Source organism: Fukomys damarensis, unplaced genomic scaffold (genome assembly GCF_012274545.1).
Source record: "Fukomys damarensis isolate Sample0158 unplaced genomic scaffold, DMR_v1.0_HiC HiC_scaffold_14, whole genome shotgun sequence".
Lineage (NCBI taxonomy): Eukaryota > Metazoa > Chordata > Mammalia > Rodentia > Bathyergidae > Fukomys > Fukomys damarensis.
Window position 1 is genome coordinate 4,741,301 of NW_022900926.1, and position 25,181 is coordinate 4,766,481.

General features: G+C 39.4%; 1 long non-coding RNA gene across 1 annotated transcript; it reads right to left on the minus strand.

Annotated features, from left to right (window-relative positions):
• Positions 1-4,072: 4,072 nt before the first annotated feature.
• Positions 4,073-21,390, minus strand: LOC117286000. Its single transcript, XR_004517109.1, has 3 exons — positions 21,338-21,390; positions 19,613-19,663; positions 4,073-4,233 (listed from the first exon to the last, which is right to left on the minus strand). It is a non-coding gene; the product is annotated as an uncharacterized LOC117286000 (long non-coding RNA).
• Positions 21,391-25,181: the final 3,791 nt, after the last annotated feature.

Genomic DNA, 25,181 nt, shown 5'->3' on the forward strand with positions numbered 1-25,181 from the left:
CTACTACCATCAAATAAGGACGGGGTTTTCAACAATTTACTTTGGAGGGACCCAGACCCTGAAACTGTGACAATCGCTACACTCTCCGTTTGTACATCTCGTCCCAGAACTTACTCCCATCACATAATGGAGCTTTTCTATCTTTTGACCACATTCTCCCATTTCCTAGGTAGAAATATGGATAAATGTGGATGGGATTGTACTAAGTGAAGTAAGCCCATCTCAAAAAACTACCAATGCATAATCTCATATGTGGATTAGAAAAAGTAAGGTTTTTGTTTGCAATGCTATTACTATTTATAATTAATGTCTATTTTTTCCCTGAAAGCAACACTTAATTTTTTCCAACTACCTAATACATTGCATGATCTGTTTGCCATCATTTTTATGAAGGAAATACAAATTCTAGTGTTAATTTTTTTTTTTTTTTTTGGTACCGGAGATCGAGCTTGGGTCCTTGCACTTGCGAGCAGGCCACTGAATCGCTGAGCTAAATCCCCAGCCCTCTAGTGTTAATTTTTGTTAAACATATTTATCCAAATGCGGGAACAGTATTTTAATCTGCATTAACATTTTGATGTTTTATTTTTAACAGTTATGGATTAAATGCATTAGTTTTGTCAAAGAAAAGATTTGTCCTAAAAAATAAGAGGCAGTAAGCATTGTCTAATATTTTCTAGGGGTCATTATATCAAGCTAGAGGAAAGTTATCTCCTGGGTTTTGCAACAACCATATTATTGGTCCCCGTCACATGCATTTTAGGAGAAAACCCACCAAGCAGTCACACCCTTGTACACACTCAGCTCTAATTTCATCTGTCCTTTCAGCTGTCCTTCAGAGCTCAGGGGAAATTTTTCTTCTTGTTAATTAAAGTAATTCCCTCCACTTCTCTTGTGCACCCTAACCCTTCTTATGTCTGAGACAGTTCTTTCCGAATGAATACTTTCCCCTCTGGATTTCATGGTTTTTCTCTTCCTGGAATTTTCCTCTTTATCACAAACGTGAGAGTAACAACAACGTTTCATTGTTTCGCAGCCCTGAAATTCACGCTTTGCCACACTTCAGCAACAAGCTGCGGACCCCCTGCTCCGCCTTCCCCTATCACGGATAAATCCCTGTCTTGGCTCTTACAAACTGGTTCCTGCTCCAGTATGTGGATAAAAATGTTCCCCAGAGGTCAGAGAACAGTTTCGCTTACCAGCTGTAACGGCTTTTTCTCAGTCATGGCCCCTCCTCCGCTCTCCGAGAGACCCTGGAGCTCCACGGTGGCTTCAACCTCCCAGGAAGGCCCTGTCCTTCGCTCCACCAGTTCTGCTACTAACCCAAAAGCTGTCCTTGGTTCCCTGCTCTTCTCCACGTCCCCTCTTCCAGAAGAGTTCTTTCTCTCCTTGGTCTACTCTCCAACCTCCTGTGCTCACTGTTACGGCTGGAGGCTCAGAACCGCCACTCCTGTCCCGAGGGTCTGCAGACTGTCTCCGGGTGGTGGCCCCAGCATTGTCTCGCGTTTCTAAGTTCTGAATTTGATCACTTCCTCCGACTCTCCTGCTTAAGACCTTGAAGTTATATAATATATATAGCCAGTGTCGCTGGTGTCTGCTCTCGTCCTGCCGGCCAGCCCGGCAGTTGACAAGCGGTTTCAGCACAGTCCGGGGAATGACTGTGTGTTGAAAGCATGTGCATCCAGACGCCCGAAGGTATGTACTACAAAATGTCACCGGCGTTTTTCAATAGATTTCAAGGTTGAGTAATGTTTAAAAACTTTAAAAATCATGTCAAAATGAACATTCATTATGACTAGACATAATGTTGAAAGTAAATGAAGCTGATTTAATATAAATGTCCCAAAGTCATCGCTTCCCTCTACAGCACCTCTCTGCTGTTCCGCATGGACTGTATTAATGTCTAGGTTATTATAGAAGGATTTTGATCCAAATCCCCGATGTTTCCGGGTTCCTTCAGCAGGGGTTCACTCTACGTACCAAGTAGGATTTTGATCCAAATCCCCGATGTTTCCGGGTTCCTTCAGCAGGGGTTCACTCTACGTACCATCGCTAGACTAACAAAGCCCTTTCTTCTCTCTGACCTCTTGAGGAGCTAAGCTTCACCTTGGCTTCCTAAGCCCGGGCCTCAGATTTCAGGGCCCTGTCTCGTGGGCTGCCCCCGCATCCGCACTTCTGGCATATTCCCTCATTCTGGGTCCTCCTCGGCGCTCGAGCCTCTCCTGGCCAACTCCACTAAGGCTGCAGCCCTCACTCCTGACCAGAGGTGCCATGTGACAAGGCTGGGGCGAGCGTCACTGGGCTTCTTCCAGCAGCGGTGCCAGACGGGTGTGACGGCCTTCGCGAGAGGACAAGGCCACCAGAGGGCAGAGACACGAGGCTGACAAACCCAGTCAGAGGGAAAGAGAGTTGAATCCAGGTCTCACTGGTTTAGCCTCAACACTGATTGCACCAGGCAATAACCATTTCCTACCTCAGTTTCTCTCGTACATCCCTAATATTTGGTTCAAACTCGTCATTGCTGTGAAGCTTTCACTGTTTGCAAGAAAGATAGGGACAGCCCCTTTCCTCATCCCAAAGCCTGCTTCCCGAATCCAGTGCCCGCCGGCCGTCTTTAGTAATTCATGTCCGTGTGCCCAGTCACACCCCTTGGAGCAGAGCAGTGTCTGATCATCTGTTGTAAGTTTGTGCTATCGAGCACAACTTTGCACATATGGCAGTGATTTCAGCATAATGTATGTTTTCAGTAAATGGCTTATTAAGTTTTATAAAAACGACATTAATGCTAATTTTCTTTCCTTATAAGAAGTCAAAAATAAACCATATAAAAACATGCTTGCATGTTTAATATAAACTAATAATAGGTAATATATAGCCCATACATTACCTTTTCATCTATACACCAATAGTGAAATGAAGCACAAAATGTCACGTTGTGCTTACAGAAAGAGGCAACAAAGTGTCTTCTATCTGATTAGTAAGGTTTCACTGAAACCCACAGGAAACGTGAACAGCACCGCAATTTTATACAGTCTCTCCTTTCCTGCAGATATGTGTAAATTTCAGTGATAACTTTTGGTATAAGTAATGCATTAAGTACTCAAGTATGCATTTTTTTCAAATCGTTTAAAATGGCCAATTTTTCCACTGACCTGCCAGAGAATCTATACGTTTTCAAATTATATAAAGTCACTTAAAATGGTTGTTTTTCACTTAAAAGATGGCTTCATTCATTTTCATGTTGGCAGTACTTTTAAGAAAAGTGATAGTAATCATTTATATCAATATTAGATAACTACAAAGAAAGGTGAATTATTTATAATGATTGATTATAGGTTAAAATTTATGCAAATGAAAAATGACAGTTTACAAACCCAAATCGAATGTCCGTATTTACGCACTATCACTTTTACTTTATACAGAGATATATGGATACAGCCTTCTCGTGCATAGATAAAGATGTACAATTCTTGTACATAGGTATAAAACAGGATTGAGTCAGCCCTACAGGGTGTAATTCATTGTGTCATCTCCTTCTTCTGCACTGTCCTATCCGAAGCAGTTTCTTCAGCTGGCATCAACCCTGTATACTCAGCTCATCTCTCGACTTCTTCTCTTGCAAAGTCTGCTTTGAAAAAGCCTATTTTAAAGATATTCCATTTTCCCAGCTTATCACCAGTAAGAGAATGAATTATCTCTCCAAAAGATATCTGCATATTTAACTAATGAGAAAGGAAAGGATTGGAGCTATCGGACTGCATTAGAGGACACCAGTGCTTTTGCGAATTGAAAAAAGTCAAAAGTGGGTGAATGTTAGAATATAAGGCTCAACTGACCATATATTGCAGACACATGTCCTGCTTTAACTGCAGACTCTCAAAGTCAAATTGCCCCTGTAGTATTTTATAAGCAACATATAATTGTCCACTAGATACATAAAAAGAAGCAAGTGGCAACAGTTTCAGCAGGTTGGTAAGTTTAACCCAAATATTCTGTCAGAAAGCACAGGATCTGTGTTAATCTCAGCACGTATCACATCTCGTCACATATAGCCTGCACATACACAGGGAGAGGGGCTTGGTGTCTTTGACTATTTTGAGTGCCTGAAGTCCGCCTACCCCAGTCGTATGACTATAGCTTTGTTCGGACAAAGACAGCATTGATCCAAATGTCAGCGTCACCAAGTGGGCTCACCTGCTTTGGGGAGCTTTTCATCTTTTTTGGTTTCAGGTGCTGGAAAAAGAAAACATACACATACACACATACAACAAAAGGAAAAAACAACCATTTAAAATATAGTCAGTACTAAATTGGTGAACGGGAGGATTTTAGTAGTTTTTCTTGTATATTTTTTATTTCAATTAGAAGAAGGCAAGTCTATCAACACATGCATTTTTGATAAATTGCCAAGTAACTTTACAAAATTACTTTGGTTTTTGAATCCAATTTGCTAAAATGTTTTATAGTAATCAAGTAATTTGACATCTTGTCTTTAATTAAAAAACAGTCACTTATGATCCACAAGAGTCCTCTAAGTATTGGAAATAAAAAATTAACAAAAATTGTTCAGAAAAAAGTACCTTATTTAATCAATTAGTTTTCCTTATTTAATAAATTTATACATTTTCTATTTTTTACTCCTGTAAATTCAATTCACAGAGCTCCACCTGGTGGTTAACTGAATAATTTCAAAATGATATAATCATTGCTTTCTTGGTGCTTCTATTACTAAATTTTAGAAAATAAATTTCCCTGATATAAAACACATAGGGATAATGTGTCTTGTTCTCTTATTGTCATAGAATAATGAATTTTGTCTAGAAATTTGACATTGTAACTTAATATTGAGTTGCAAAACATTTTTACAAATACCTATTTTTAAACTACGCAATTAATATGTACATTACGCCCTCCCTACTGTAATAGTTATTCAAGTTTCCAAATCATACTGCTTTTGACTAACTTTGCCTATGCTTTGAGCTCTCCCTTCGTGGAAGAGGGTCTTTCTGTCACTAGCAAAGTATTCTGATACATTGCCGTCATCTCCCTTGGGAGCAGCAGGAAGCCCGTGCTCATAATTGCAACAGTTAGTGGGCGGGACTTCACCTCAAGCGCAGTAGCCGGTTCGAGTCAAGTTTGAGTCTAGTAGCTCTCATTTCTGCAGTTACCATATAAAAAGAAACATCAGCTTAGCTGAGAAATTTTATGTAATTGAGAATAGCACAGTCACTCACTCCTGCTTCCTTAGGTACCAAAATGCACACCTAGTAAAGAGGTATTAGTGCTAGGTGGTGCTTGGAACATTTCGGCATATAGTCCTCCCTCTGAATTGACAGATTCACATAACTGGGTAAGACAAAACTGATGTCAAGTTTTATATGTCTTAACATTATATAAAATATAATTTTTATATAGTTTCCGCTTATTGCCTGTGTTCCCTATTTAGATTTTAAAGCAAATAGTATATCTGTTTTACTCCTCAAAAACCAATGCCTGGCCACATATCTACAGCAAGGCACGAGATCAGTAATAATTACTAAATGAGTGAGCGAGCAAAGAGATGGCAGCCATAGAAGGACCAAAGGCTCCACCCTGTGTATTTGTAGCCCCAGCACAAATTTATTTACTTCATATGTGGTTTTTCTGTAAAAAATAGTACTCAGCCATAAAGAATGAGAAATTGGAGTCATTCATAGGAAAGTGGATACATTTTGAAGCTATACTCTTAAGTGAAATAAATAAGTCACATGTGTAAATACCAAATAGTTTCTCTGGCATGAAAAATTATAATAGTACACAAGATCCTAATAATTAACAATGTGAAATAGGAAGAAAAGTGCTAGAGGTGTAGGGAAAGTGGGAAGGGTAGGGGAAAGGGAATAAAGGAAGAGAAAAAAATATGAGAAAGTGAAAAATGGAAATAAAGTCTTTGTAAATGGGGAGGAGGGGAGGTGGTGAAGGGAGGGCAGGAACAAGGGGAAAAAATGAGAGCCAAGACCTGTCATGTAAAGATACAAGATCCCAGTAATGAATGTAACTGTACCGTGTACCTAGAATGTGCCAATAAACTCAATAAAAAGAAAAAAAAATTACTTCATGCTTCTAAAATTAGAGATAAATATTCAAGTTCACGTAGCCTTTAGATTGACATTTTATTTTAGAAGCTTTTCTTCAATTGAGTGTTCTGTTTTTCTGTTTCCAAATACAGCAAATATCACCTCCATTAATTTAGCATTTCTTTCTATTACTGGGTTTCCTGCTGCTATATGATTTTTCTAGGCCAATTTAGGATAAAGCTAAGTCATATAATTCCTCCATCTGCAATAAACAAGTATTTCTTTGATGGTGAATGTGGATGAGATTTTTGCTTTGTTGAAAAGGAAGATTCCTTTTCTTCCTAATTATTTCTTCTTTACTGAATAATGCTAATGCCAACAGTGTACTTTGACCTTTTCTGCAAATTATCAAAATTGTAGTAATGAGAATTAATGTTCCGAAGTACTCATTACAGACCAAGTCCTGGTCCACTGTGAGTTTTTGTAAGTTCATTATTCTGTGGAGTGCTACTTCTGTCCCTGTTTGTTGATGTGGCAGTTGGCCTTGTGGAAGTTGAGTCCACTGTAAAAACCTGCCCAGAGGTGGGCATGGGGCTCTTTCCTCCCAGCCTGTTCCCCTACCAGAGGGCATATGCCGAGGCCCAGAAAGAACCACCCTCCTCTCCTCCTTAGTTTCCATTTCGGAAATGTGTCTGATTGAATCATATTACTCTGTCAGACACAAGTTCCTGCTGGTTTAAGTCCATCCTTCTGTCTTTGTAGGATGGGTTTCACTGGCATTTTGCCCTTTAAATGAGATGACCTGGCTGGTCTCAGACTTGCAATGTTCCTGCCTCAGCATCCCAGCGTGCTGGGATTATAGAATGTCCCCACCAAACCCAGCTTGAGTTGTGCATTTGAAAGAGGCTTCCTTCCTTTCTCCTCTGCACACGGCCCTCATCCTCATCAGTCACACTGCCATTAAAACCTGGACATGGGATATTCTTAGCTTTACTGTTGGTCAGGAAATATTTGTGGAAAACAAATAAAGCCATAGACAATATGCTATGAACTGCAGTGTGACCGGGCTCAACCTGTACATGGAATCAGCACTCTTAGGAACACCCCGTATGAAGCGTTTATGTGTCAGCCTCGCGTATCCCTGTAATGGATGCTTAGAATCGTGTGAACAACACTCTCAATATAATGTCGAGGTAAGTTACAAATTCCTTTGGTGTGTGGAAGTGAGGTTTGTGTTATGTCCTTTTCCATTAAAATCAAGCTTCCTTACTCAGTTTTGTGCCCTTGAGCACTTTCAAAGTTTGAGTCTCCATTCTGCCATCGCTAAAATAGGTGAAATGGTGTATGATAGTGAGCATTATAAGTGCAAAGAACAAAGCTCTTTTAAAAATTATGCTCACAACTTTAAACCGCATCAACTTTCATTATAGAATTAGGACTTTGTCCTTGAATGTGCAAAATACAAGTGGCCTGGAAGAAGGTGTCAACAGACTTCTAAGGAGAGCAGCTCTTTCATCAGGCGACTTGGTCCCTAAGAGCTCAGGGTCTTTCTTGGGTAGCTGGCATTTCGAAGCAGGCAGTGGAACCACTGAGCTAAGTCCCCGGCAGTAGCTGGCATTTCTATTGATGGTTAAATCTTTTATTTCTGAGTTACGTGAGGAAGCAGTGCTGACCTAGGACTTGCTTCAAGTCATACATAAGAAAACTAACAACAACATATACATTTTTATACATTTACTCGGTTTGTGCTGAGAAGCTCCAGGAAACTAAGACACAACCGTTAAAAGCCGGCAACTAGGATGTGGAGAGCAGAAAGAGCAAAGGGAACTTCGGTTTTTCTCTGTGTCCTGAATGATTGATTTTTTTCAACCACTGTTCCATATTGTATAATAATGCAAAATCTAGTTTGTGTAAACTTTCCCTCCGGAATCTTTCACGCTGGGGCCCCGTGTGCCGCCTTCCACATTTCCATCTCAGAAACCTGGAGTCAGAAGGTCCTGGGGCCGAGGCTTCGAGATGGAGGTCCTTCCTCTCCCCAGGCTGTAGGTTTCACTACGGAGCTGAGATTGCTGAGGGCCTGGGCGGGCAGCCTAACAACACAGTGTTCCAAGTCACAGCCCCATGTTCTCAAGAAAAGCAGAAGACTAGAACTTCAGCACCCAGGTCGGGGACAGAGGCCGCGGAGACACCAGCCCAGCTCTCTGCACCAGCTTCATGAAGCAAAGGAAACAGATATATTCAACAAGTAAATCCCAGGAACCGGCAGTCCTTTCAGAAGGCCTCTATCTTAAGAACTTTGTAAGGAAGTTGAGAATCTGTCACTGTTTTTCTGCTTTCTTTTGTTTACGTGACTGCCTAGAATTTGCTTCTTCAGCATATAGGAGACTTTCGTGTGTAATAAAATATAGTCATTATTAATTTTTAACCAGCGACATTTTGCACTTGCCACATGGCCATCACTAAGTTTAGAGTGTGATAGGCACTGTGTGTATCTCATTCCTATAGGGTTATATATTCTTTGGTTTATTAGAGTTCCAACTCTAGTGTCAGGTCCACTTCATAAGCCTTGTAAACTGATTAATTTTCTCTACTCCAAGAGAACACTTACAATGTGTCTGCTGAAGAGTGAGGTGATGTGTGTAATTCTCCCATACCACTCCAATGAGGGTGGCATATTAATGAGCCCTTTTTACAGAAGATAACGTTGAGGCTTAATACTTCCCAATAAGTATCAAAACTGCTACTTCAATGTTGATTTTTTTTTCTAATTTAAAGACTTTAAGAAGGCAAGAAAAACACCACTATAACTACTGTCACTCTATGTGGAATTAAATCTAAGCATTTTATACTTAAAAACTGTACAGCAAACCACATTCTACATCATGTGACTTAGGTTATGTAGCTTATATTATCAAGAAAAACAACCAGCAGCTAATAAGACTAATTTGCATTTTAGATACAACCAAGAGCCTGAACTTATTTAAATTGTAATTTCCTTATATCGTGAAATGAGAATGACTACAATTATCTCAGATGAGTTTAGAATGATGTATTTCTTGATCATTCTTGGATGAATGTCTGAAAACAGATATCTGATGATCGGATGGGAAGTTGGATATGTCTTAGTTGACGCTGGAGTCACTTTCTCTCTTGTCAGATCTCTGTTTTATTGCTCTTGTGATTTTGAGGATGCAGGATTTTATTAGAGAGAGAGAGAGAGAGAGAGAGAGAGAGCAGGTTTCCATCTCTGGATGTGCTAAGATAATCTCCCATTGTGATCCAAAGTATTACAACACAGGCCTGTCCACAAAGAGAAACAACCCTAGTTTTTTTTTTTCAGCTTTAATTGAGTTTATTGGTACATTTTAGGGTTACAGTACAGTTACATTCATTGTTGCGATCTTGTACCTCTACATGACAAGTCTTGATTCTCATTTTTTCCCCTTACCTCTGCCCTCCCTTCACCCCCTCCTCCCCTCCCCATCTACAAACACTTTATTTCCATCTTTTCATTCTCTCACATTTTTTTCTTTTCCCTTTTTACTCTTCCCCTACCCATCCCACCTTCCCTAGACCTTTAGCTCCTTTCTTCCCATTTCTAAATGTCAGTAATCTTATTAGGATCTTATGCATTGTTGCAGATTATTCACACCAGGGAAACTATTCGGTATTTATACACGTGTGTCTTATTTATTTCACTTAGGAGTATATCTTCAATATGTAGAGGATACAGGTTTTATTCTGTTCATCTTTGCAATATCAGAGCCCAGAATATTCCCAAATATTCTACCAACGCTCAAAATTTTTGATATGTAACAATTAAAATGTTACTGTAAAATGACAAGAATATTAAATATTAACCCTTCCTTTCAGTTTTTTAAGTCACAACACATGGTGGAATCCCTGTCCTGTCCAGTAAAGCCTACACCTGGGTAGAAAAGCACATTAGAATAGAACCGCCACACATTCAACACTGACCATCCTCACACTTTGCTATTTACGTCGTCTCGTGCCCTTAACACTATCCCTCATAGGTAAGAATCCATTAGCTTATAGTTAGCTGGCGCATCGAGTTCCTGAGCATGGTGCTTTCTCTGTATGCACCCACAAAGCCTGTCTACGCTTACTCTCTGCTCTGACTCTGTCCCGCTGCATTACACCCATGTCCCCATTAGGTCAGTGAGAGAAAAAAGTGCTTCATTCACTCCCACAGGCACAGCCCTGAGCCTGAAAACGGCTGCAGTGCACACTGCATCACTTACATGCCATTCAAGGCTTTGCCCCTAAACCCTGATTCTGAAGTCCTTCCTTGGCAAGATTCCCTAGGAGTTTGATGCTAAAATAATAATAATACAAAAAACATATTGCTGTGCAGATGCTCAACACACAAAATAGGCCTGAGGGCCTCATCTCTTTAGCACAGAATAAATGCATACATTGTCCCCGCCTTGGTCTGCTCTCACTGCATCTCTGTAGCCTTTGTCTTCTGCATGTGCTAACCACAGTGTGCCGTGCTTGTGCCTGTGCTACTCTGCCTGAATCTGTTCCTGTTTTATGCCCACTTGTTCGGAGACTCCTTATTCTTTCCTCCCTGGACGCTGCCCAATGTTAATGTTTGCCCTTAAATCAGTGAGATATAGTCAAGGGTGGCTGCGGGCCCTCTGGGTCACACAAAGAAGGGTAGGGCAGGTCCCCGAGATGTCACTGGAAGATGGAAAGATAACTCACTGCATCTATTTCAACCAATAAATCCTTGGCTTCAAGTCATTGTCAGCTCAGAAAGTTGTGACAGTCGCTCACCAAGGGTCACAGGAGATATTCTTTGATTTTTTTCTAGTGAAGTCACTCATAACTCTGGGTACTTTTTCTCTGGGTACCAGCGTGACCTTCTAAACTGAAATGAGGAGAGCAGTTACTCTCATGAATGGTCTTAAGTCTCATTACCTACTATCCCATAGCTGGTTGGACTATGTAAAAATAATTGATGATCTTATTGGAAAAATGAATACTCAAGCATTTGTAAGTAGACAGGAAGAATGAAAAGGATTGTTTTGATATTTATTTTTTTCCTTCAAGGAGACAAATATTGAGAATGTGATGGCTCAGATTTGGGGTATCCTCCGGATGCTCCTGTGCTCGGATGTTCACTGGGTCCCGGGGTGCTGTAGCCACCAGTGGGTTAGTCCACAGCCGAGTTCATCATGGACTTGCTGTGCCCAGGCCCTGGCTGGAGTCCATCCTAGGTGCGACCCAGAAGATGCAGACCCCACTGCTGCACCCTGTGCTCTGCTGCAGGCCGTTTCTGTGCTTGAGCCCAGCAGCCATGAACCACGACTTCTGAAACTATGAGCCAAGAAATCCTCTCCTCCTTTAAATTTTAGGTTTTGCGTCTCAGTGACCAGAAGGTGACTAAGACAGGGTGGTGAGAAAAGCAGGCTCTCAGGGCAATGGAGGCTCCCTCACTCCTTTTATCCCTTTTAATGAGGGTTTAGTACAAAGTATGCCAAGGAAGGGATGCTCTGGCCTTAAACTCCCTCTCTCACGCACACACACACACACACACACACACACACACACACTTTAACTCTTTGGATAATCCAAGTACTTGCATAAATTGATTTTGTAAAGCTAATATTTGTAGATAACTGCAAATTAATCACTTTTCTTACCAGCATGTAACCCCTTTGCACTGTATCAGAGTGGATTTTTGAGATGATGAACTAAAGAAGACTGTTAGGCTGCAGTTGTTGCTTAACAGGGAAGTTATTCTGCTGCTGGTGTAAGTTTCACTTTAGTAATTCTTAAAAAATGAGTAATCATAGACTTATAAAGGCAGGCATTACTGACATTGTATGCTTTAGAATCTCGATTGGTCTTTTTAAGTCAAAAAATTATTTGTAGGGCTGGGGATTTAGCTCAGCGGTTTGCTGGCCTGCCTTGCAAGCGCAAGGACCTGAGTTCAATCCCCCGGTACAAAAATATATATATACATACATACATATATATATATATATATATATATGTATATATATATATTTGTAATTTACCTCCACTCTTAGCAAACAAAATTATTATAAAAACGAAATCTTGACTATGTGTTAAAATAAGTTTTGCTAATATATTCCAATGCTGAAAAGAAGAAATTTTTTTTGCAGAGCCTTGTAAATCCAATACTATATAGCTGTTCTGCATAGAAATCTTGGATAATTCAATATTTGTGCATTAATTTTTTTACTATTCACACAACAGTCATAATATTTTCTCCTTAAAGTACTTCAAAACAGAATTAAATCATAAAGCCAGAAAAATACACAAAATGAATCCAGAATTGAAGACAAAATTAAAATGCTGACATTCATATTAATTAAAATATTCTAGACTAAATATTTAAAATATTATGGAAAATTTTAATATGTCTTATAGTAATGACAGATCATGTATAAGAATACTGTATGTGAACTGCATATTAAGATAATTTTTTTAAAATTCAGAATGTTGAAGTTTACAGATTAGACTTTCTTAGAATTATCAGTTATAAAAGACAAAATCAAACCCTGTAAACAGAATCAGAGAATTAGGTAACACGATAGCTAGAAATTTTTGGAAGAAGGTTTAGTCTTTCTTATGCTACGCACTGGCCACCAAACACTGGAATAGCTGTCTTTGTAGCAGGACAAGGACACCGGACGAGATCAGCCCTGTCCGTGTGCTGTTAATGTGCTCTAAAGGGTGCTCCGTGGGACAAACATCCAAGACCAGCTGTCTTCTTCTGTCTCGTGAAAGCAGACTACACAGCCTCTATTCCCTCCGCAGGCCATCATGGCGATTTTTCCGCGTGTGTCGCGTCTGAACAGCTCTGTACGAAAGCGTCGCCTCCAGCATCACCACCCGGACCTCTTCAGGGAAACACGCAGGCAGCACCCACCGACTCCTACAAACAGCTGCAGACGGGGGCTCGTCCGTCCAGCTGGCTGCAGCCCCCCAGAAGAACGTGCCTGGCTCCTCGGGGTCAGTTTCAACTCCGTCTTCACTAACTTCTCTCAGAACCCCGCTGTCCCGACCGGGCTCGGTCCACCAGGAAGGTGGCCGTACAGGCCCCTGCTTCAGACGCCTCTGGGGGTGACGGAGCAGCCAAGCGGATCCTTCAGTCCAGAGCTCTTGTTTGGATTTCGCACCCAAGCAGCCACCTTCCAAGTCTACCTTGGTAACTGACCTAAAAGTGCCTCACACTCGGGGTATTGAGGAGGAGGATTACGCCCTTCCACCCCTGTCTTGCCTTCTGCAGGCACCCACCGTGGCGTCTCCTCTCAGGGTCCCAACTCTTTTGTGTGGAGCCCAGCTTCTACTACACTGAGGTAATTTGGGGCCCTACTTTAATATACTGTCCGGCCCATGATACTGAGTTCTAAGTACAATAACCCTTCCTTCCAAGTTTACACAAAGTCCTAATATGAGTACGGGTTTACGTGAATGTGTCCAGGCACACAAAAACTTTCACGTAATTTCGACAGATTCCAGCTGTTGTTTGTCTCTTAACTCTTGTACTGTGTCACGGGAATGAATTACACTAGTCAGTCTAGATGATGGATTAACTTTTTATAAATTATTGCTCATGCTTCCCAGGGATTAAAATTTGTTAGCTTTCAATTTAGTATTTCTGAAATAAATGTAAATCAACAAGTTGGACATTTGAAGAGTGTGCTCTATTTTAAAATAAAATATAGAGCAATTTAAAATGTTACCTGGCTCTCTTTTGTTAGTTATATACATGGTAATATATTTTGCCAGTTTATGGCTAATTTCCATTTTGGATTTGTTCTCTTAGTAAACTAAGGAATTCACTTCAAGCCAAAAGTTATGTGTGTATGTGTTCTTTTCTATTTTCATGAATGTTTGAACTGTTTTTACATCATTTTGAAAATATTTTAAATTCTTTTCTGTGCAAATATGAGAATAGGATTTAACATTTTTCCTATGTGGGGAGAAAAATAAATTTCCATATATTTCCCTTGTCATAGACTATATTTCCTATGTGCAGGAATTCGTTTCTGAGATCACCACTGTATTTTCTAAGATTACTTTCCTATACGTGTGCTAATTACATGTAGTTTCAATTAAACTAATTTGAGAGTAAACAGCTATATTTGCTTAAGCAAGTTCCCACCTTACGTGTTTTCAAAAATATTTTCCTGGGCCAGGGATTTAGCTCTGTGGTTCCTCTGTCTGCCTTGTCAACCAAAGTGCATGGTCCAGAGTGCTGTCCCCAGTATACTTATCTTTCTCATTTCAAAGTGAATTTTAGAAAATGTATCATGTTCTTTAAAATACTTTTATATTTTGTTAGAATTTATCTATTATTTGAAGGGGAAATAATATATGCTGGATCTGAAAAGAAAATATTTATTCAGAGGATTTTAAATGAATTTCTAAATGTTTCATGAATTTTTCTATATGAAAATATAAATATTTAGTTAAAGGTATTCTTTGCAATATACAGATTTTGTTTGTGTTGTGAATAGGATTCATTTAATTAATGTATATTCAAATTCATTATTGCTGATGTGTACAAATAGTATTAATTTTAGAGATGGATATTGTACCCAGAAATGTACTAATCTTTCATTCATGCCAATAATTTGTTTGAAGATAAACTTGAATTTTGATGGAAATGCTTATATATTTGCAAACAAAACACCTTTGTCCCTCTTCTTTCAATTCTTGGAGCTTTTCCCTGTTGGTACCATATCTGGAGCAATGCAGAAACAGGAATGACATTTTTAGTGTCTTCTTGACTTCTATGAAAATTTTCATGGTGATAAAACTGTTCAAAACTTTAAAAGTCCCTTACGGGGTGTGCTGGGAATGTGTGACTAATGAATGCTGGATTCTACTGACTTTTTTTTTACATTTGTGAAAGTGGCTTCTATTTCACCGACTGTAATTAATAACAGATTGTTTTGCGATCCATGCTTCACTATGATTAAAGGAGTCACAATGTCTTACAATGAGCTTACACTGCTATTTCATTTAATATTTTGTATGATAGCCTGACTAGATTTTAGCCCTGTTTCTTCCTGACTACAACCTCTGACCTCCCTTTCCTAGAGAACATACTTTAGCAAAGTTGTAATTGCAAATTCTCTTCCCATCCCTTTGCAGTGTATAAATCTGCTCTATTTTTGCAATTCATAAATGCACACCTGGAGACCCGAAAGCCACCCTTTCAACACGAGATTATTGAGATGTGAGGCCTTTATCTCCGGCTCTGTGAGGGAGGGTGGGGCCTGACTGTGACAAAGGTCAGTTAGCAAGCTCAGGTGGCCCAAGACTTACTTATTCCTGTGTTACTCTTTCACCACTGTCACAACTAGGGCTAAAAATCCCCTTTCTGGTCAGTGGAGCTGATTCAGCCTGGCTCCTCTGACATAACAACCTTCCCCCTGTTGCCATAGCATTGAAGAAGTCTCCGTTATGTGTGTATCTCTGTCAGGTGCAAGTCTTCCTCGACATCACAACTGTGCTACCCTCCTACCACAGCTTCAGCCAGTGTCTTGCTTCTTTCCTTACCTAAAGCCATTTGCTCAATGTGATAATTGCTGTCCGAAAGGCATTTAGTATCATTCTGAGAGTAATGACTTCTGGCTCATTCAAATTTTCTATGTGTTTAGCAAAATTTGACCAGTTAAACACTTTTAGAGATTGCCTAATCATCTACATTTTAATCATAATTACATACATTTTGCTACTATTTCAGCTATGATTTCATAATTTCTGTTTTATCTTGTGTGCTTCATCGCTTTCTACTTTTTATCTGCAATCACTCTTCCCTGTCTCTCGCTTTTTTCTCTCCTCTCTCTTCTCTGTCTGTTGTGTCTCTTTCTTTCCCTTTGTGACAATTTGTTAAAGGCTTTTACATTTCATTAATCCTTCAAATAATTCCCACAGATGCTTGTCTGCTTATCACATTATAGCATAGATGTGTTAAAACAATATCTTACTAATACTGGGAATTTGTGAATTTTTCTATGCAATTCCTGGCCTAAATGTTACTTTTACAAAGTTATTTGTTAATAAGCCTGGATGTGTCACATTAAACAAATGCATCTATCTGGTCGTGTGAAGCACATTCAGGCAACTGGGTTTGGGGATGTTTTGTTTAGTGTAGATGTTTTTCTTGTTCATTGCTTGTATCTGTTGCCTGTCACCCTTTCCACAAAGTGCACTTATTACCATCTTACTCTGCACAATTCCATGCTGTGGGCGTTTACCATCATCCAGAAATGTGTCTTGGCATTTAGCTGTGTCAGAAGCTAAGACTTCTCAGTGGGTTGGGAACGGGACTGCCCACCCTGTCCACCCTGCCCCAGGGGCCCAGGTGCCTCCCTCTTCTGAGTGACTGGCTATGCAGGCACAGGCGGCAGAGCCTGCCCGAAATGGCCCCAACCCAGCCAGGCCCAGCCTCACTCTGGTGCCACATCCTATGGTCACTCTGACAACCCCAGACTGCGGGATGGCCCACAGTGGAGCAGGGACATGCCTGAACAAGCCGCTCTGCCGGAAGTCCCAGGCCTTGGGAGAGAGTGAGCACTTTCCATATATTCCCAAGTCTACAACTTTCTATAAACCATAGCCCTAGAGAAACGCTGGCTGCCACTGTGTTTTGCTTTTTTAGTGGATGGCGTGTGATGTTTCCACTTGTAAACTTGGTTCCTTGCCATCTGACGTGCTTAGAGCTGTGGTTTCCTGCCAGGGACGTGATCCCTGAACCGTGTGGGGAACGACTTCCGGTCAGCAGCTCAGAGGGCGGCACCCACAGGGTTCCATTTTGGCTCCCACACTGCTTTCTATGTTGCTATTCATCCAATTATACATTTGCTTCTTTATTGCACATGGATGCACCTTTTAAAACTTATCCGTTGACAATTTATCTTTAATTTTAAGGGCCGAGAAGGAGAAGAAGTCTCAAAGTTTGTGTATCTATTTCCATTTTCTTTGAAAATGAGATTTTGAAAAAGGCAGATTCCATAATTCTATCATACAGTCACCATGTCACAGTCTCTGCATGTGGTTCATGATTAATATTTTTATTTTACACATTAGGCAATTTTAGTGCCTAGTTAGATTTAAGAACATAAGTTAGAATATACCTCTATATTTATTTAAAGAAAAATATGGTATAGTATTTAAATATCATAAGATTAATACACAGTAGATTAATGTAGTGTTGAAGTTCATGATATTGTCATGCAGTATTATGTTCAATTTTCCTTTAGTAGAAATTCAGCCAAGTCTTTTAAGGAACTTTGTCTACTGAAAGGAGTAAGAAAACATTAACCTAAATATTTTTTTAAAAACTGATTCTTGTTGGTATATATTTATTAGAAATGTGACTCATGGTGTGATATAAAGTGATCCCCTTTAAGGAATTAAAATCTAGGGGAACACCTCTCAGAGGGGAAATGAAAGTCACTTTGATTATCCCGATGACACTTTATTGATAAAATATCTGAGTATTGTCATTCCCATTCTAGAATTCTGGCTAGCTTTGGGGACAGGAAAATAAATAAAATTCAACACACTAAATTTCAAAACACCATTAACATTTTAGAACTCACTGGGCAGAAGGATCATTGTCACTTTAAGTGGGAAAATAATAATGATCAATTAAATATGTATCCTGACAGTAAGTCATAAGTCTAATTTCTAAAATAATGATGGAATGAAGCTGAACAATTCTAATGATAGCATTTAATTGATTTTTATGTAAACCTTTGCCAGAGTGGTACAATGAAGTACAAATGTAGAGTTAGCAAATGAGTATTTAACATAAAAACTCTTCTTCTGAATGACATGTTGCCCCACTGCTATCTGTCACCAGGAACAGGCTGGCACAGACTGGCTTTCTGCTGTGTGACTATAGAAAGACAACTTCTGGAAGCACAGAGGAAAAGAGTGGTGGCTCTCGGTCAGGGATTTCCAGTCATCAAAAACAGAAATGAATAAGTGAACAAAATGCAGAAATGTAAATTATTCCTGTCTATCCTTCAGTTTTGATATTTTTATCTTAGGATAAGCAAAATAAATACAACATAAGTGTGTGAGTAGCATATATGAATCCTCTTGCAGGGAAAAATAACCTAAATATTCTATCATACTGCCATGACAACAAAATTGTGCATAGCACCAAAGTAACTACAATCATGGGGGAGGATTTTAAAATTTAAGTTTTGGGTGTGATAATACATTTATCAAATGAAGGAAAAAGGACTTAATGTGTTTGGAGCTAAATGGCATTAAGTACTTTAGAAAACATTAAGTACAATGTAGACAGAAAAAATCATGTTGTGCTCTGATGTTTCATTAAATAACAATTTTGTCTCATTTAATATTAATTGCAAAATTAGAAAACTGACTTATGGGCATGGTGTTTATACACTGCCACACTTCCTAATGAGGATCTGCATGCAGCCTTCATTTTTCTGACTGATTTTTTTCGTCAAGTCTCCCTTCCAGATTTTCTTCATGTCTTTCCCAACTCCAGCATATGCTTATCCTAATTCACCAGGAGTCGTTCTCTTTTCAGTGAAGGGCAGGAAATGGCTGCAACTTGACACTTTTACTGTGAAGTCCTCTTACATTACTGAACAGTTTGCCAGATCTTCTTTGCATGATAAGTATAGAAGCAAGCAAGCTCTAACCCTACCATTCACAATAGGGGGAGTGAGACATGGTCCCCCAGTTTTCACGACTTACTAATATAGTCACAATGAAAACTTTATAAAATTCCCTTTGACACCAAGAACATTAGATAACCTTAAGCACGTGTGCCAGGCCTATGCAATGCACATGGGTTAGTTAGAAACTAAATGTATTACACCAAAGTTAGCATGTTTATTTGTATTTTAGGGAAAATAATGTGATGGATCAGAATCCACCTGCCTCCAACTTTATTGCCAAGGGAAATGCAGAAGTACACTGTGGCACATCAGATAAAAGAGTACTTTATTTAGGAGACTGTAATTTTAATACTGGCTCTGCTCCACACACTAATAACTTTTTACAGGCACTAGACTAATCAAGTTTTATTTATCTATAAAATCACAGGATAGGGCCTTTTACCTCTAAGTTCCTTCTAGCTATAATATTTTTTTGGGATTCTGTTATAGCTGACCTCCACAAGAACAAGACTTCATGGAGAAACTTGAAGCACTCCACCTTAAATGTTTGGACTCAGTATCTGTTGGATTCTCCTTTGAATATTTATAAAATATATTTCCTTTAACCCCTCCCCCCAGATTACTGTGGAATCAGAACAGCACATAATTTTTAAGGATTTTTTTTTCAGTATTTGTGCACGGCTTCTCTTTGCTGTTTTATTGAGCAATACAGAGTTTGATGATGGGAAATGAGTCCCTTTGCCTTTGTTTAAAAGCATAAGACCACATGAAAACCATAGTTCTGAAAGCTTGAGAACAGAAATGATGTACTGCCTTGCAGCAAAGCACTAAATATGCAAAAGGTAGATCAATGCGGTTTCACGTTTCATTTTACCTTACCTTTTTCCTTTAGGGAATCTGGGACCTTCACTTCTTTCACTTTAATAATCTCTGGAAAGAAACATTGAACATTTGTTTGAAGCCATAACAAAGAGATTTGAGAACGTGTACATGATGGAGTCAGCCAGCTACTAGTAAGCTGGATATAGGGAGGAAAGAGACTATGCTTTTTCCTCTTCAAAAATGACTTGCATCACCAGACACAAAGCAGCAATGGTATAAACTGCAGTAAGCTTTACTTTGTTCTTTTTCATTCTGAGTACAGATGAATTGTTGAACAAGTTATAATGTAGTTGTTCATTTAAGATGATGAGCATTCGAACAGATAGGAACTTTTTTCTTTGTAATTTTAGAAAATACAAGACATCAGCTTCTAGAAGTCTCATAGAATTATTTAATCAGCACTAACACAGCATATTTCTTTCAATTTTTGTTTTCTCTTCAAAAAACAAGCAACCAACCAGTGAAAAATACTGCACACATCATGTAAATTTGGAGTTTTCATCTTTAGATTCAAGTAAAAATCTAGGATTAAAACTAAAATAAAATTTGAGAATTGATTTCATTTAAAGCCCATTTCATCATGAACTTCCCAAAACTGGAATATGCATATATAGCCAAAGTAATTCCAATAAAGCTGCACTCTATCAGTTTCAGTGCAATGTGGTTTTAACCATTCTGTGACCCTGGACATGTGAGCAGCACCTCGAACACCAGTACTGTTCCCCAGCAGCCTACTATGAAGTAGAACATAAACTTATTTTTTGCTTCCTCCACAACATGAGAGTTCCATATGCACCTTGTAGACAACAATAACCTTTCATGCAGTGGGAAAAGAAGAAAAAGAAAGAGCTCCACCACTCCAGGGCTTTTCTCTTGGAGTAGCGACGAAAAGCTACCTCAGTGGCATTTGTAAATTGTCGCTCTATCAATGACCTAGAATGCATCTCACTCACAGAGTAAGCTAGAAGACTACAATTACACAGGAAAAAAAGGTAGTGCTCATCAAAGGGCCCAGAGTTTCAGTTAGACAACAGAACCCAGTGGTAGTGATCTACTTTACAGAACACTGACTAATAAATATCAATACATTGTATGCTGTGAAGTTGCAAAGCCAGTAGATTTTTAAATGTTTTCACCACAAAAAATTGTGGTATAGATTTTTAAACTTGCCTGATTTAACCACTTCACATTGTGAATACATATCAAGACATCTTATTATACCCCTAATATATTATTAGCTGGTAACCAAAATTCAAATTTAAAATGTCATGTCCTTCAAGGAAAGATTTGGACATAGCATGTCGAATTTTTGAAAATGGTGGCAATGTAACATCCATGTTGCTGTTGATTGGGTAGGACTAGAGATGACTTTTAGAAGCCATTCAAAGGTTGTAAATTCATCATTTCCTCTTTGGAGAAAGTCCCCAGAATGCAAAAGTAATCTGTGATTCTAAGTGTGCTAATGGCAAAAAAGCCTTCTGCTTACAGGCTTGTACTGACTGTCTTAGGAGCATTTCCACTCTATTTCTAGTTGTCATAGGAGTATTTTTAAGGTTACAGTAAGCAGGAGGAAAATATTTTGGGGAAAGATAAATAATTGTTTTTTGAAAATATGAGTGTAACCTATGCAGTTTTGGTTCACTTGCCTACAAAGGAGACACCAGCAATGTACTACATAGACATAGTAATAAGTTTTCAGTAGTATGTTATTGATTTTGTTACCTTTATCCTTCATAATGGAAGAAGTCTTCCCAGATTTTTCTTTTTTAATTTCTAGAAGAGAAGTCATGAGAAGGAAGGGTTAATAAAGAAAAAATTTCAAGTTCCTCCATGTGTTTATTCCTTCTGAGCCTCACAGAAGCAGAGAGCCCCTGATTTGGTATTCAGGATACAGTTTGTACAGTTCTCTCTGGGGATATTTTGCAGTTAAGGTATGGAACTAAAAATGCAGAAGATAAAAAAATAAGACCATGAATTATTATCACAAAGGAAGATTATGACAGTGACAAAATAGGTACAAATAAAATGCTTGGTCTATGTCAGACAATCAGTAACACTCTCTACTTGGTACTATTCAGCAGCATTCCCTACTGTCTTGTCATTCAGTTTTCATAACAACCCAGGAGATAACTGAGTTCTGCTATTAATTCTACTCTTCATCTGAAAAGATCAAGTAACTTTCCCGGGAATCTTAAATGGGAAACTTGGCTCTTGAACGGCTGCTCTTCAAGCTGAGCTACAAAGGCACCAGGAGCCTCAGTAGCTGAATGGAGACATCAGTGCAGGTTTGAAGCACATGATGCTAAAACAGACCTTGGAAGACAGAAAAGACTTTGACATAAAGAGATGAATGGAGAATTATCTCAGTGAGATGAAGCAGAAACACAGGCACACGGTAGAAAAGCAGAAAGAACATGCTGTGCTGGGAACGATAGCACCATTGGTGTGGCTTTGAACTGTGCAAGTCAACTGTGAACAATTCAGTGCCATGGGCGCCATGCCACTTCTGAGGCTTCTGAGGCCCCCTAAGAACAAACCACAGGGTTTCCACCTGCTCACTGGCTCCGGGGAATCTAGCTCTCATGTGAGAAACTCAGCTTACATCACCGTGCTGGAGGGTCACCACACACACAGTCTGGTTACCAGCTCCAGCTGCTCTCAGCCCAGCAGCCAGTGCCAGCTGTTGGAAGCCACCTTGGACCCTCAGCCATTGGTGATGTCACATTACCCCTGCCCCACCTGATGTCCCATTGCAGTCACCTGGGTACCGAATGAACACTGCCTGTTCATCCTTCCTGTTAGAATTCCCTCACCTTAAGATGGCTGCTACATAAAATAGCAGCCTTCTCCTTCCCATAATACCCTGCTTAATATCACTTAAAATATAGCTTCTCCCACCAAAAGACAACCTTCTTCTTCCCAACAGGCCCCTTTTCCTACCAAAGGAGTGACCTGATACTTGCTACCTCCCAGCAACTAGTAATGTCACAGGTTCTTCCAATCCCTAGACACCACATCCCTCAACCCCACCCCAGCCCCTATAAGTGCTCTCCCTGTCCAGGCCATGCAGCTCTCTCTCTCTCGCCTTTGCTCAGAGACAGCCTGGCAGACTGTCCCTAAAATAAAGTCTTGTTGTGGTTCCAGTCTGGTCTTGGTTTTTGGCTCTTTTAGCTACACTTCCTAAATTCCTGACCCGCTAAATCATGAGCAAGTGAAAGCAGCTGTTTTACACCATGCAGCCTTTAAGTAGCTTGAATATGTAAATACTACATCAAGAAGCAGTTACCTAACAGCAAATGTTGGATCATGAGATTAGTTCTCTATTAGGGACACGTAGGTAAGAGAGAAAGGATTATTAATTCTAATTTTAAAATTGTGGAAGGTTTTCATCCAGATGTCATTTGGCTTGTGTGTATGAATTGTGTAGAATTCTACTGGTCAGGAAATGTCATTTAACTGTGTAACTGGTTGTAAAATATGAAATATGGGTTTCTTTTAAAGAAAAACTAGAGCTCTTCCTTGGTTTATAGTGGAATAATGTGCCATTGACTGAGGTATGAGCAGCAAAGTAGGAACATAATATCTGGTTGGAATGTATTTTGTGTCATGTGTCAACAGTAGACCCAAAAGGAACTGTCCAAGAAGCAGTGAAAAAAACAATTGAACTCATCTATTTTTTTGTCAGTTTCTGCTCTAGAGTCTCGAATCGTGACTTCCATTTTGCTCACTATCTCTATGTTTATCTGGGAAATTATTTCTGTTTTGAATTTTTCTAGAGCCTGATTGATCTGTTTTGTTACTTCCTGTGCTTTGAGTTCAGGGTGTCCTGGTGGTTCACTATCAGCCTTTTCATCCTCATTTGCCCTACTGTTTGCCATTGGTGAACTGAAAGTCGGTCCTTGTGTCTTGCTTAAGTGTTTTCTCATTTTTATTTTTGTTGTTGGACTGTCCTTGGTTTAATCTCTGGGTTATCACCCAAATCTTCCTGATAAGGTTGCGCCTTAGCTTCTGTGTCTCTAATGACCCACAGACATTCTCATCTTCATAACATCAGAGAAACAGCTCATCAAATCAACCGCAATGCTTTATCCCAACTGATACAATCAGCAACACATTAAGATCAAGCACAACTTGGACACTGACCAGCTGAGGTAGTCACTAGTCTATCACCCTTAAATCATTTGAATTAAATTGAAATCAAGAAGCCATCCAGAACATGTCTGCAGTGAACAAAATTTCAATATAGTGTATTTGCCATTTAATGGCTCAGACCAAGAGAGGATGCAAGTTTCCTGGTCTCAGTTAGCTGATGGCTGAACCCCATGATGCTGACTGACCTCGGGCTGCAAGGCCCAGATTGAGTTCCCCAACCTTCTGAATGGTTGAACTCCATGTTTTATTACAGGTTTCCCAAGCCCTTTCTTTAAAGATGTTCAAAGTTGGGAACTCAGAAAAATACCCTTGATGACCACCTCTGCCTTTGCAGAGTGGGTCCAAAGACTGGCACAATCAGGAGGTCTGAGAGTGTGTGTGGGGGGACTTACGATAGAAGCCATGAAGGCCCAGCTTAAGAAAGAAATGGAAAAAATAAACTCCCAACATAGGAAAGAAATGGAATCCATAAAACAGATTCAAACAGATATCCAGGAGATTAAAAACTCCATTGAAAGTATTTGCAACAGAATAAAAGAATGCGAAGATAGACTCTCAGATATGGAAGGTAAGAGTGCAGTCCAGAGGTCTCTTAAAAACAGTAAGGGATCATGAGAAATTGATCCAACAACTCCTAGATGATGCAAAGAAGAATAACATAAGACTGATAGGAATCCATGAAGTAGCAGGAGAAAATACAAATGCCTTAAAAAAGCTGTTCACAGAATTAACAGAAAATTTCCCAAACAAAGGGGAAGAATTTGACATTCAGATAAATGAGGCATATAGGACCCCAACTAGCTACAATCAAAAAAATATACACCAAGACATATAATAATCAAGATCCCAGAAACCCAACAGAAGAACAAAATACTACAAGCAGTAAGAGAAAAGAAACAAATCACATATAAAGGAAAGACCATCAGAATCAAAGCAGACTTTTCAACACAAACCCTTGGGGAAAGGAGAGCCTGGAATGAGATATTTCAAGTACTAAAAGAGAATAACCTCCAACTTAGACTGATGTATCCTGCAAAACTCTCTGTCAAAATGGATGGGGAAATAAGACACTTCCACAACAAAGAACACCTGAGAAACTACATGAATACCAAACCAGCACTACAAGTAATTCTAAACAAGATCCTAGAAAAAGACAATGAAGGCAACAACACCATGAGGCCCAACAGAGCAAATCAAATAGGCAAGGCAAGAAATTAAAAGGAGAAGGTGAAAAAGTAAAAAGAGTCAACAAAAGGCCAATAACATGTCAATAATAAGTTAGTACATATCAGTTATATCCAGCAATGTCAACAGCCTCAACTCACCAATCAAGAGAAATAGAGTGGCAAAATGGAATAAGAAGCAAAATCTAACAATATGTTGTATACAAGAAACACACCTAGTGCAAAAAGAA